Source organism: Microcaecilia unicolor, chromosome 1 (genome assembly GCF_901765095.1).
Source record: "Microcaecilia unicolor chromosome 1, aMicUni1.1, whole genome shotgun sequence".
Classification (NCBI taxonomy): Eukaryota; Metazoa; Chordata; class Amphibia; order Gymnophiona; family Siphonopidae; genus Microcaecilia; species Microcaecilia unicolor.
In genome coordinates this window covers 466,339,700-466,352,152 of record NC_044031.1, presented here as the reverse complement: position 1 = coordinate 466,352,152, position 12,453 = coordinate 466,339,700, and the positions used below count along the sequence as shown (strand labels likewise).

At 43.4% G+C, this 12,453-nt stretch overlaps 1 pseudogene; it reads left to right on the top strand.

Annotated features, from left to right (window-relative positions):
* Positions 1 to 8,125: 8,125 nt before the first annotated feature.
* LOC115460344 lies at positions 8,126 to 8,609 on the top strand (annotated as a pseudogene).
* Positions 8,610 to 12,453: the final 3,844 nt, after the last annotated feature.

Genomic DNA, 12,453 nt, shown 5'->3' with positions numbered 1-12,453 from the left:
GTGCTTGGAGGAGGGTTCCACTCTTCAGCGGTGGAGAATATTAATGATTCAGGACATGAGAATGGTACGACTACAGTTTAAGGACATTACAAAAGGTCTGGGACTTCAGTTTCAAGCCACCTGGTCGCACTTTTGGAACATACTAACTCCAAGAGCAAGAAGCTGTTTGCTAATTTTATAATCACAGGAATTATTTGCAGATATGGCTGCCTGGTGCGGGAAAGGAATACTGGGGATGGGAATTTGGGGGAGGGGGTGGACAACATATACCGGTAAAACTAACGTGTTGGTTAGTAGATTTGTTATGACTGATGTTATGACAGTTCACGGTTGACCTACTCATTATGTAAAATTTAACTATGTATTTGACATGCTACCAATAAAAAGATTAACACATAAAAGGGTGCCAGGGGTGATCCAGGAAATTACAGACTGGTAAGTCTGATGTCAGTGCCGAGTAAAATAGTGGAAACTATTATAAAGAATAAAATTACGGAAATATAACAAACGTGGTTTAATGGGACAGAGTCAGCCTGGTATCAGCCAAGGGAAGTCTTGTCTCACCTTGCTTCATTTCTTTGAAGGCGTGAATAAACATGTGGATAATGGTGAACCAGTTGATGTAGTGTATCTCGATTTTTAGAAAGCTTTTGACAAAGCTCCTTATGAGAAACTCCTGAGAAAATTAAAAATTCATGGGATAGGAGGCAATGTTCTCTTGTGGATTAGGAAATGGTTTTTGGGCAGGAAACTGAGGGTAGGGTTAGATGGCTATTTTTCTCAATGGAGAAGAGTGAATAGTGGAGTGTTGCAGGGATATGTACTGGGGCCAATGCTACTTAACATATTTATAAATGATCTGGAAATCAGAAAGACAAATGAGGTGATTAAATTTGATGATCCTTCACTTGCATTGGTGCTTGTTAGTTCTTGGGTATGTTAGGTACCTTGTCTTGGTTACTGTAAGGAGGCGATGTTTACTTTCTTTGTATGCTCAAATCACTTGTATTATATTATTGTTAATGTTTCTTGTTACCCATATTGAACCCAAACTTGTTTGGGATACTCGTGGAATATAAATGTCTCAAATAAATAAAAATAAATAAATAAAACTACTCAAAGATGTTAGAACACATGCAGACTGTGAAAATTACAGGAATACCTTAGGAAACCGGAAGATTGGGTATCCAAGTTATAGATAAAATTTAATGTGAATACATGCAAAGTGATGCACTTTGTGAAGAATAATCTATATCATAGTTACCTGATGCTAGGGTCCACCTTGGATGTCTGCACCCAAGAAAAAGATCTAGGTGTCATTCAGGCTTATTTCTTAAGTAGAGGAGTGTGGTAGCCGTGTTAGTCCACTCTTAAGGTTATCAATAGAAATCAAACAAAATAAAACATGGAAAAGAAAATAAGATGATACCTTTTTTATTGGACATAACTTAATACATTTCTTGATTAGCTTTCGAAGGTTGCCCTTCTTCGTCAGATCGGAAATAAGCAAATGTGCTAGCTGACAGTGTATATAAGTGAAAACATTCAAGCATTACTATGACAGTCTGACAGGGTGGGAGGATGGGGGTGGGTAGGAGATATGCATGGGGACATCAAAGCATATCATTGATATTCTAACAGGATGGGTGTGGATAGGTGAGGGATGGGGTGATCAACAGAGACATACAGCTTTATGGTTTATAATGGGCTAGGAACCCCAGATCCTTGTTAAGTCCTTTCTGTTGGGTGTTAAAATATTCAATCATTCTGACTTCAAAGTTCTTACGTTCTTGTATGGTTTTAAAGTTACCTTTCAGGATTCTCACTGTGAAGTCACTGGTACAGTGTCCTGGTCCTGTAAAATGTTGACCAACAGGTGTGGGAACCCTACTGGCACCAGCATTGTTCATGTGATGTCTATGTAAATTGAATCTTGTCTTAAGCATCTGGCCTGTTTCTCCAATATAGCATCCTTCGTTACATTTTTTACACTGAATGATATATACCACATTGGAAGATGAGCAAGTGAAAGATCCCTTTATGTTGAATATCTTTCCTTTGTGGATGACTTTGGGGTCCTGTGAAATATTTTGGCATAGTTTGCAACTGGATAAATTACAGGGAAGTGTGCCCTTCTGTTCCTTTTCAGTCTGTGATGGAAGTTTACTTCTGATTAGCTTGTGTTTTAAGTTGGGTGGCTGTCGGAAGGCCAGTACTGGTGGGGATGGGAATATCTCTTTCAGTAATTCATCCTCCTGGAGTATAGGTTGTAGATCTCTTATGATTTTCCTCAGTTTTTCCAGCTCTGGATTGTATATCACTACAAGGGGGATTCTGTCTGTGGATTTTTTCTCCTTGTACTGTAGCAGATTCTCCCTGGGTGTTTTGAGGGAGGAGGCAATATTCTTGGAGATTATTTTGGGGTTGTAGCCTTTCTGTTTGAAGGATGCAGTCAGGCTTTTAAGGTGTCTGTCTCTGTCCCCTGGGTCAGAGCAGATACGGTGGTATCTTGTGGCTTGGCTGTAAATGATGGATCTTTTTGTATGTGAAGGATGGAAGCTGGAGTTGTGGAGGTAGCTGCATCTGTCTGTGGGTTTCTTGTATATAGATGTTTGTATACAGCCATCACTGATTGAGACCGTGGTGTCCAAAAAATTGACTTTTTCTGGGGAGTAGTCAATTTTGAATCTGATTGTAGGATGGTATGTATTGAAGGCAGAATAAAATTGTTTCAGAGTTTCTTCACCCTCCGTCCAAATCATAAAAATGTCATCGATGTATCGGTAGTATTTTAGAGGTTTGGTCTGGTGTGTATTCAGAAATGTCTCTTCCAGCTCAGCCATAAAAAGGTTGGCATATTGGGGTGCTGTCCTGGTGCCCATCGCAGTGCCCATTATTTGTAGATAGATATCATTGCTAAAGCGGAAGTAGTTGTGAGTTAAAATGAATTACAAAATTAATCAAATTCATTTTAACTCACAACTACTTCTACTTCCAGCTTTTTTGTTGCGATGCCGGCCAACCTTCAAGGGGGCATGTTGGTAGGGTAGCGAAGGCGGGAAGGGGGCGGGGTTACGAGATGGCCGGCTTCACCTTATTATGAAAAAAAACCCGCCGGCTCAAACGAGTATTTCGCCGGGCGGACTTGGTCCATGTATTTTTAGGACCAAGTCCCAAAAAAGAGCCCCAACTGACCAGATGACCACCGGAGGGAAGCGGGGATCACCTCCCCTTACCCCCAAGTGGTCACTAACCCCCTCCCACACACACAAAAAAAATTTAAAACATTTTTTGCCAGCCTGTATGCCAGCCTCAAATATCATCCCCAGCTCCCTGACAGCAGTACGCAGGTCCCTGGAGCAGTTTTTAATGGGTGCACTGCACTTCAGGCAGGTGGACCCAGGCCCACCCCCCCTACCTGTTACACTTGTTGTGGTTAATGTTGAGCCCTCCAAAAAAAACCAAAACCCACTGTACCCACATGTAGGTGCCCCCCCTCAGCCCTTAGGGCTATGGTAATGGTGTAGACTTGTGGGCAGTGGGTTTTGGGGGGGATATGGAAGCTAATTTGGGTTTTTTTTAAAAAGATTTTTAAAGTGCCCCCTAGGGTGCCCGGTTGGTGCCCTGGCATGTCAGGGGGGCCAGTGCACTACAAATGCTGGCTCCTCCCATGGCTAAATGCCTTGCATTTTGCCTGGTTTGAGATGGCCGGGTCCGGTTTCCATTATGGCTGAAAATCAGACCCGGCCATCTCATCTAAACCCGGTGATCCGCCGGCGATCATATTCTAAACCTGGTGAGCAATTTGGCCGGTGCCAAGCGTATTTCAAAAATACGCTTGGCTCCGCCTTCTTACGGCGCCGGCCTCGAAGATGGCCGGCCATCAATTTCACCGGTGCCGTTCGATTATTCCCCTCATTGTAGACAATACACTGAAATCTTCTGCCCAGTGTACGGTGACGGTCAAAGAAGTAAACAGCACCTTCCTCCCTTCCCTCCAGGCCCAGCCCCCCTCCCCTCTGGCGAGTCTTTCCCATCAGCTCCAGCCACCCCCCCTCCAAGGTCTGGCACTGTCTTTCTCTCCCCTATCTTATTTGCCTCTATATCTGCCTGGCAGCAACATGTGGTAGCAGCCTTCTGCACCTCCGAAACAGCTGCCTATGGTAAAGAATGCATAGCATCACCAGGAGTTTGCTGTCCTCTGTGAGAAGGTTTGCTCCATCCTGGCAGTCATGTTCCTCATCCAATATTTTCCTCATATAGAGGGAACTGTGTCATGCAGATAAGAAACTGAATTACAAGATTTTGTGTAGCTCACACTGCTAATCCACATGATGTACAATCGTGGACGTCGTTGGATATCTATTACATTTCACAGCCATGCCACAGTCTATACGGCATGGAACATTTACATACTTGTGGCCACGTGTATTCTGTAACATGTACCTGTATATGCCACCTGTGGTTACAAATGACATTTTTCAGTCTTTAGACATGGTTGTCTGTATAGACATTTGCCTTTATGCTGTCACTGTGGCTGTTTATTTTATGTGGTATGGACATGGTTTACCTATCACATATCCATTTCCTTGTTTGGACATTTATTTCTGGAGATGTGTATGGGGTGATTTCGAACCACTCCTAGATGTTCATATCTTAGTTTTAGTAATATGTTTGCTGGGCTACATGTTTCTAGTTGGATGCTTATTTTGGGTTTTGAACATCCTTTCTAAAATGTCCACAATGTCATCAACTACTTACAAAGTGGAGATGTAGCCTAATGGTTAGAGCAGTAGGGTGAGCCCCAGGGAAGCTAGAGTTCAGATTCCATTAATGTCCCTTGTAACTTTGAGAAAGTCACTTAATTCTTCATTTCTTCAGGTACAAATTTAGATTGTAAACCCTCAAGGGGCAGGGAAATACCTAGCTTTGTGTAACCTACATTGAGCTGCTATTGGAAAGGCTTGAGTGAAATCCCCAAAATTTGCTGACTACTTTACTGCAGTGAAGCCGACCCTATAAAATATTCAATTGTTTCTGTCCACCCAATTACTTTCTAACCATTCATACAAATTTCTGCCGTGAGAGTAGAACACCCAACTCATAGTTTCCATGTGTTCCTGACCTTTACTTTCGTCCCCCTCCCCTCTTAGAATCATTGTTTGCTTTTTTTTTTTTTTTTTTTTTACCCTAGCATCCTGTTAGGAAACAGGCCAAGTTTGGTCAGTTGTAATCTCAGGGAGGTCAGAGGACTTTGTGTGTGACTGCCCTGCTGCCATTGGCTAGTGCTTATATTTCCTGAACACACTGTTTGAAATACAGCACCATGCAATATTTAGAGAGAGCAAGATTTGATGTGGCAACATGCCAAGTAAACTCTCTCTAAGGAGGAATGAGAATAATTAAAATCCTGGAAAGGTCAAAGTACACTGTGATGTTACCAAAGATTTTGAAATCAACTTTGCCATTTGTTGCCATCCAGCATTGTGAAAGGCAGCTGCTAGTAGTGATCACTCTATGAAGATTTCTGTACAAAAGAAGGAAATTACATTAGGCCTCATAAAATGTTTGTTCATGCATTCCTAGTTTGTAATTTTATTTCTTAGTTCACACCTTTTTCAAAGAGTTGCTCCAAGGTGAGTTACTTTCAGTTACACTAGGTATTAGTTCACACCTTTTTCAGGAATTGCTCCAAGGTGAGCTACTTTCAGTTACACTAGGTGTTTTTTTTTTTTAATTTGTACCCCACACTTTCCCACTCATGGCAGGCTCAATGTGGCTTAGGTACTTATTTGTACCTGGGGCAATGGAGGGTTAAGCGACTTGCCCAGAGTCACAAGGAGCTACCTGTGCCTGCAATGGGAATCGAACCCAGTTCCCCAGGACCAAAGTCTACCACTCTAACCACTAGGCCACTCCTCCACTCCACTTCATATAATGGCTTTAGAAATATATGATCTTTGACACTTGAGTGGTTCTACTCACCAAGGCTGCTTTATTTGTATAGATCAAGGAAAGAGAAATCTCAGTACCTGAATTGTGACTCACCATGAACTCAGATTTGGAAAGGTGAGTGAATAAATCTAAAATCCAAAATCTACTCAGTAGGAATATATTGCTGATAGATACAAAAGGCTGTCAAAATCAAAAAGCCTTAGCCCTTCTGGTTAGCAGGAATGTATCAGATCCACCAAGTCCCCAAATTGAGCAGGAGTATCCCCATTTGGGAGTTCATCTCCCACTCTCCCGTACAAAAATGGAAACCCCTCTGTCCATTGCAAGTCTCTAATCTTTTCCCATGTGTGAGTGCGCCTGCATTGCATGCTTTCAGTCAATAGGAAGGCAGTGAGGGCAGGACACTGGATAGCTGATCTAATCACAGAAACAATGTAAGATCCAAGCAATGAAAATGCAAAAGGAGAGTGGCTCATGCAGTGGCGTAGCCAGACTTGACATTTTGGGTGGGCCCAGAGTTAATATGGGTGGGCACTATGTATGAGTAGTGTTTCTTGGGATACTACAAAATAAGGCCTTAGAATGCACTTGATGATGGATTTCTAAGTAGTCTGCCTAACAGCTGCATCAGCGTAAACCACATACATAACAGAAAAAACAATATTTTAAAATATAATTACATTTTCCCATATCTTAAAATTGACCAGACATAAGTCTACTACAGAGGCAAACCTCTCAACACACGACAGGATCTTGCAATATAAATACACAGGAAAGATGTATTCAAATTCTGGTAGCACCTCAATAATAGCAATACAAAATCCCTTAACTGTCAGGTACTTTGTGAAGTAACACTAAATCCTGCAAAGAAACTTCTTAGAGCCTATGTTGCAAATCTCAACACCAATTCTGAACACGAATACCAATAACAGTACTTTTATAAATGCAGCAGTGCATATACATAACAGCAATACACTTCCCATTGGAAAAGTCAGACAAGTCAGACTCATACAACCCAACACAAACTACATGCCCACAGAATCTCTCACCTTGGTCACATGCAGAGCACATACCAACTCTCATCAATTACAGAATAGAGGACCATACATTAGCAATTGTCCTGTAGACTGGCATCAGTCCATCCCTGCCCTTCAGCCTGGCATCGGCTTTTCCCTTCCCTACCCCATCATCCATCTCCATAGCCCAGCATCAACCCTTCCTTTCTCTACCTTACCCTCTTCCCCATTTTTCCCTGTAGCACTGTATCAGCCCTTCCCTTTCCAATCATTCATCCCATAGATAAGCCCTACCATAACCCCCCCCCCCCCCCACCCTTTAGCCTAGCATCAGCCTTGTCCTACCCCCTACCCATCCTCCCACGGTCTGGGATCTCTTCTCCCAACCATGAAGGACACCAGCATTAAATATAAGACCTTTTTTTTATGACCTGGGCACTGCAGAGCCCACCTCCACCCAGAAACCTGCCTATATTAAATTTAAAACATTTTGTAAAAACTTTGTAACCCGGGCACTACAGAGAACATCCCCCAAAAACCCATCAACCTTTTTTAGATTGTAACCTGAGCATTATAACAAATTTATTTTTGGTGGGCTTCTGGGTGGGGGTGGGCTCTTCACTGCCTAGTGAAAAAAAGTATATTTAATTATTAAATATGCCTTTTTTTTTTTTTACCTAGGCAGTGAAGAGCACACCCCCACCCATCATTATTTTACCTGGCCTGGGCAGCTGGGCTTTGTTGGTGGTGGCAGACTCAGAGCGCAATCATTGTGCTCTGCTCCATGTGTGGTGTTGTGTGGCCACGGGGGAGTGCTGAGGCCTGGGAGGAATCAACAAAAAGGCTGATCTTCATTCAGATTGTGGCAAACGATTTTTACAAACGATATTTGGGAGCATCTTTCTTGTAATGCAATCGGTGACATATAGTCTTGTTTCCTAGTGCCCCCCCTTCCCCCCAAAACACACACACTGTTACGTGCAACCCCCCCCCCCCCCCCGACCTTTCCTATGCTAAGTATTTTCCCAGCTGAACTTTCCCAGGTCCCAGGGAAGCCATGGTGTGACCTGGATGGGAGTTTAGGCAGGGGCACATCAGGAGCAAGTTCCCCTCTATGCTATGGCATTTTGTATCGCCTGCTAGGCGAACTTCCCATGCCTCGGGCTACTATGGCATTGAGTGCGTCCATTTCGGAGCCTCTGTCCCGGGGGCCGGAGCATTTTTAAGAAGTTCGTGCTGATGTCACTGTATGTCTTCTACTGCCTGGCCGATCGCTGCCACACCATGCCCGGCCCTATTATCGGGGGCTCCGAGGAGGAGGAAGGGGGATCCCTGGTGTCAGAGCTCGGCCAGGGGCAGTCAGTGAAGAGGAAGCGGCTGCTGCAGCGGGGGCAGCCAGGGATCGGGCGCAGCATGGCAACTGGTGGCTCAGGGGCTGGCAGAGAGCAGGTCAGTATGCTGACCCTGCTGGGAGAGGACAGTAAGAAGCTGCCTCAAGCCATCATCATCGGGGTGAAGAAAAGGGGCACCCCGGCACTGCTGGAGTTTCTCTGGATGCATCTGGACATCAGAGCGGTGGGCGCAGAGCCACATTTCTTTGATCGGAACTATGAGAAGGGCTTCGACTGGTACAGGTGAATGAGGAAAAGGGATTTGGTTGTAGAAGCAGGGCAGAGTGGAGGAACCGCGATGGTAGCCGGCACAGTTTCCCCTCCCATGCAGCACTGCGGTGCCGTCACGCATGAGGGGGAGGAGCAAAGCAGCAGAGTCCAGAAACCTCAGAACTGAATGGGGACTCAGGAAGTGAGCGACGGAGTAACGGCGCCAGCGTCTAACATTAGTGGCTGCACTAAAAACAAAATTAGGCAGAGGACGACCAGACAGCTGCTGGCTGTCTGGGTGGGCCTGAGCCAAGATTGGGTGGGCCTGGGCCCACCCAGGCCCACCCGTAGCTACGCCCCTGGGCTCATGCCCCTTCCAATTTTGCAACATCTTTTTTTTTCACCACTAGGCTCACTTTCTGGAGAAACTGCTTGGTAGACTTCACTTTGACTGTAAGAGCTTTCAGTGAGTTTGATATCATCCCCTCTAGTGACAGCCTTATCCATGGGCCCAGGACAGCTCCCAATTATCTAGTTATACAGTCCTCAATATTTCATGATCTCAGAAAACCCCCAAATATGATTGTTCAGCATATCCACTCCCATAGTAGCCAAATTTTAAAAAGGATTGGGGGTGCTAAACTCAATGGAAATTATCCCTCCCTGGACGTAGTCAAGGAGTTTGTTCAATATTGGGGGTGCAGTCCCACAACACCCACAGAGCTGGCTCCTATGTCCACCCTTTGCTTACATTTTTGACAAAGTTCTAACTGGGTTTGACCGAAATGACCTTAACTAGGAAATGAACACTCTATAAAGTAGTCTGCATAGACTTTCTCTCAGTAGGCTAGATGTGGCCACTTGTGGTATACTAGCAAAACATTCAGGCATATCAACAGCCAGCTCCAAGCAAAGAAAATCCTTACCATGGGGAAAGGAGAACAAAACAGAAGATATGGAGGATGACTTCATATAGATCACTCTAGGTTGAAAAATAGATGATTAGGTCTATTAATAAAAAAAAATCTCGTATTTTAGAAAACACTTGGGAAAATGTAGATCCTTTTCTAACAAAACACAAGGAGTGGGAATTGGATCAGGCTCTTCAAAAACAGACTCTGGACGCTGAAGCAAAGTTGTAGATGTTTATTAAATCTGACTCGACACGGTACCATGTTTCAGCACCTATGTGCCTGCTTTAGGAGTCTTGATACCATACTTCTGTTTCATTTCACAACAGTCTTTTTAAACACTAACTTAAGTCTATTTTACAAGACGTGTTACCAAGGACACATGTGAACATCAGTATACATATCAAGACTCCTGAAGCAGGCACGTAGGTGCCAAAACATAGTGCCATCTGCAAAGAGACAAATCTTACCAGACTTCCCTTACCAGACTTAAAACCAAACCATCAGGCCTCACTGTGTCCTGCCCTTGTGGAAATAGGAAGTTACCTCAGAGGAGGGCGGGACACAGTGAGGCCCGACGATGACGAGAAGAAGAGATTTACTTGTTTTACAAGCAGCCGGGCAGACGCGAGGCGCTGCCTGCAACTCGGCTTCACAAAATTTTTTTTAAAGGTAGGTGGGAGGCGGGGCAGCACCGCAGCGGCGCCCTTGAAGGCAGGCACCCCCTGCGGTGCTTACCCCGCTTACCGTGTTGGCACGGCTATGCCTGTATAATCGTACCAATGTAAATGCATTTTCCATTCTCTCTTTCCAGATTGACCCACAGTGCTGCTTCCTTACCCAGTAATTCCTGTAATTCTGTCACTTTAATATTATCTTGAACATATAATGCTACTCCCCCTCCCTCTCTTCTTATCCTATCTTTTCTGAATAGATTATAGCCCAGTATAATTATATCCCAGTATTGGTTCTCTGTGAACCATGGATCTCTGTGGCTGCCACTAAATCCAAATCAGCCTCTTTCATCATAGTTTCTAGTTATCAGAAATAAGTTAAATAGTTAGTCCAATAAAAAAGGTATCATCTTATTCTAGATCCAGAATCTTATTTCCCATACTATGGGCATTAGTATATGTTGCTTTCCAGATGTTAACCTTTTTTCCCATTTTTGTGGAAGTATTTAATGTTTTACTTACCTGAGGGCTTATACTTACTGGGGGCTTTGATCATCCAGTCCCAATGATTCTAGCTTAAAGCCCTCTTCAACAGGTTAGCCAGTCTGCTGCTGAAGACACTTCTTCCCTTCTTTGATGGATGGACACCATCTTCGCTCAGCAGCCCTTGGAAAAATATCCCATAGTCTAGGAAGTCAACACACTTGTGATGACACCATCCACACAGCCATGAATTTATCTCCAGGAAGTAAGCTTCTCTGTCCTGGCCTTTACCCTCTACAGGGAGGATTGATGAGAACACCATCTGCATGCTTACACCCCGACAGCCACCCAACAACCTCCAGTGTCCTGCCCTCCAACAAGAAGCACCCTCAATAGCACCCCCACCCCCTCACACACACACACACTGGTGCACACAGTCAAAATCCCCACCTCAAATGATTGCCTTCTAATGAATCACCCTTTAAACAGGTCTCTTTCCAACCTCCCTCCACCACACATGGAGCAGTCTAGAGCTGTCCTAACTTTATCCACCTAGTTAACTGGACACTGGTCTGAATATTGACTGGTGCTCATTTAATTACTGGGTTATCACACTACCCCGGATATTCAATGCTGAAGGCTGGACATACCCCAGGAATGAATATCCAGGGTTAACTCTAGGTTATTCAGCCCATTACTGTGAGCAGCTTACAAGCCACATACCAATTTGGGCTGAATATTAGACTCATGGGGGGGGGGGGGGGGCTTTTACATAGGCGTGCTAGCATTTTTTAGCACATGTTAAACACTTGAGATGCCCGTAGGAATATATGGGCATCTCTAGCATTTAGCGCAAGCTTATTTTTAGCGCACGCTAAAAATGTTAGCTCACCTTTGTAAAATGACCCCTCAGTAAATAATGGCAAATTAATTTGATTTATGCATTCTTGTATCCCACGGTTATCCAAAAACAAGTTTTGGTTCAAAGTGGTTTACAACTTATATTCTGAGTAGCAGTTACAGTATTTGTTTACATTTGCAGTTTAGTTGTGGCTTAAATTGATGGTTTGCAAGTGCTGTTTATATTGTGGTTGTGAATTGTATGATGGTTTGTGTTTAGTAATCAGAATGACATTGATGACTAAATTATTTGTTGTAGAATTTTTTAAAAAGGTATGTTTTCAGTTCTTTTCTGAACTGAAGATAGTTTGTAATGTTTCTTGTGATCTTAGGTATAGATTTCCACCATTTGGAACCTAGGTAGTTTCAACAGGCCATGTAAATAGATTTGTAGTTTAGGTTTCTACAAGTTGGTAAGTGGAGAAGTAGGTAGCTTCTGGTTTCAGGATTTGCATGTCCTGGTGATAGTTTTATCAAGTCTAGCATGTACTCTAGTGACATACTGAATAATGTTTTGTAGATAATGGTGCTCGCCTTAAAGAACAGTCTTGCCTTGATTGGCAGCTAGTGTAGCATTTTGAGTAGTAGGGTGGCTCTTTTGTATTTTGACTTATTGAAAATTAGCCTTGCTGCCTTGTTTTGGACAGTTTGTAGTGATTTCAGTGCACTTTCTTAGCAACCGACGTATACTGCATTGCAGTAGTCTAGTTGTGATAGTATTGTCGATTGTACTAATAACCTGAATGATTGTCTTGGAAAATAGTCTCTGATCTTTCTCAGTTTCCATAGTGTTCTAAAGCATTTTGTAGTTACTGCTGATATTTGACTATCTAGTGTTAGGTGTTTGTCGAGAATGATTCCCAGTATTTTTAACTGTGTTTAAATTTGGTACGGTTGGTTGTTGATTGTGAAG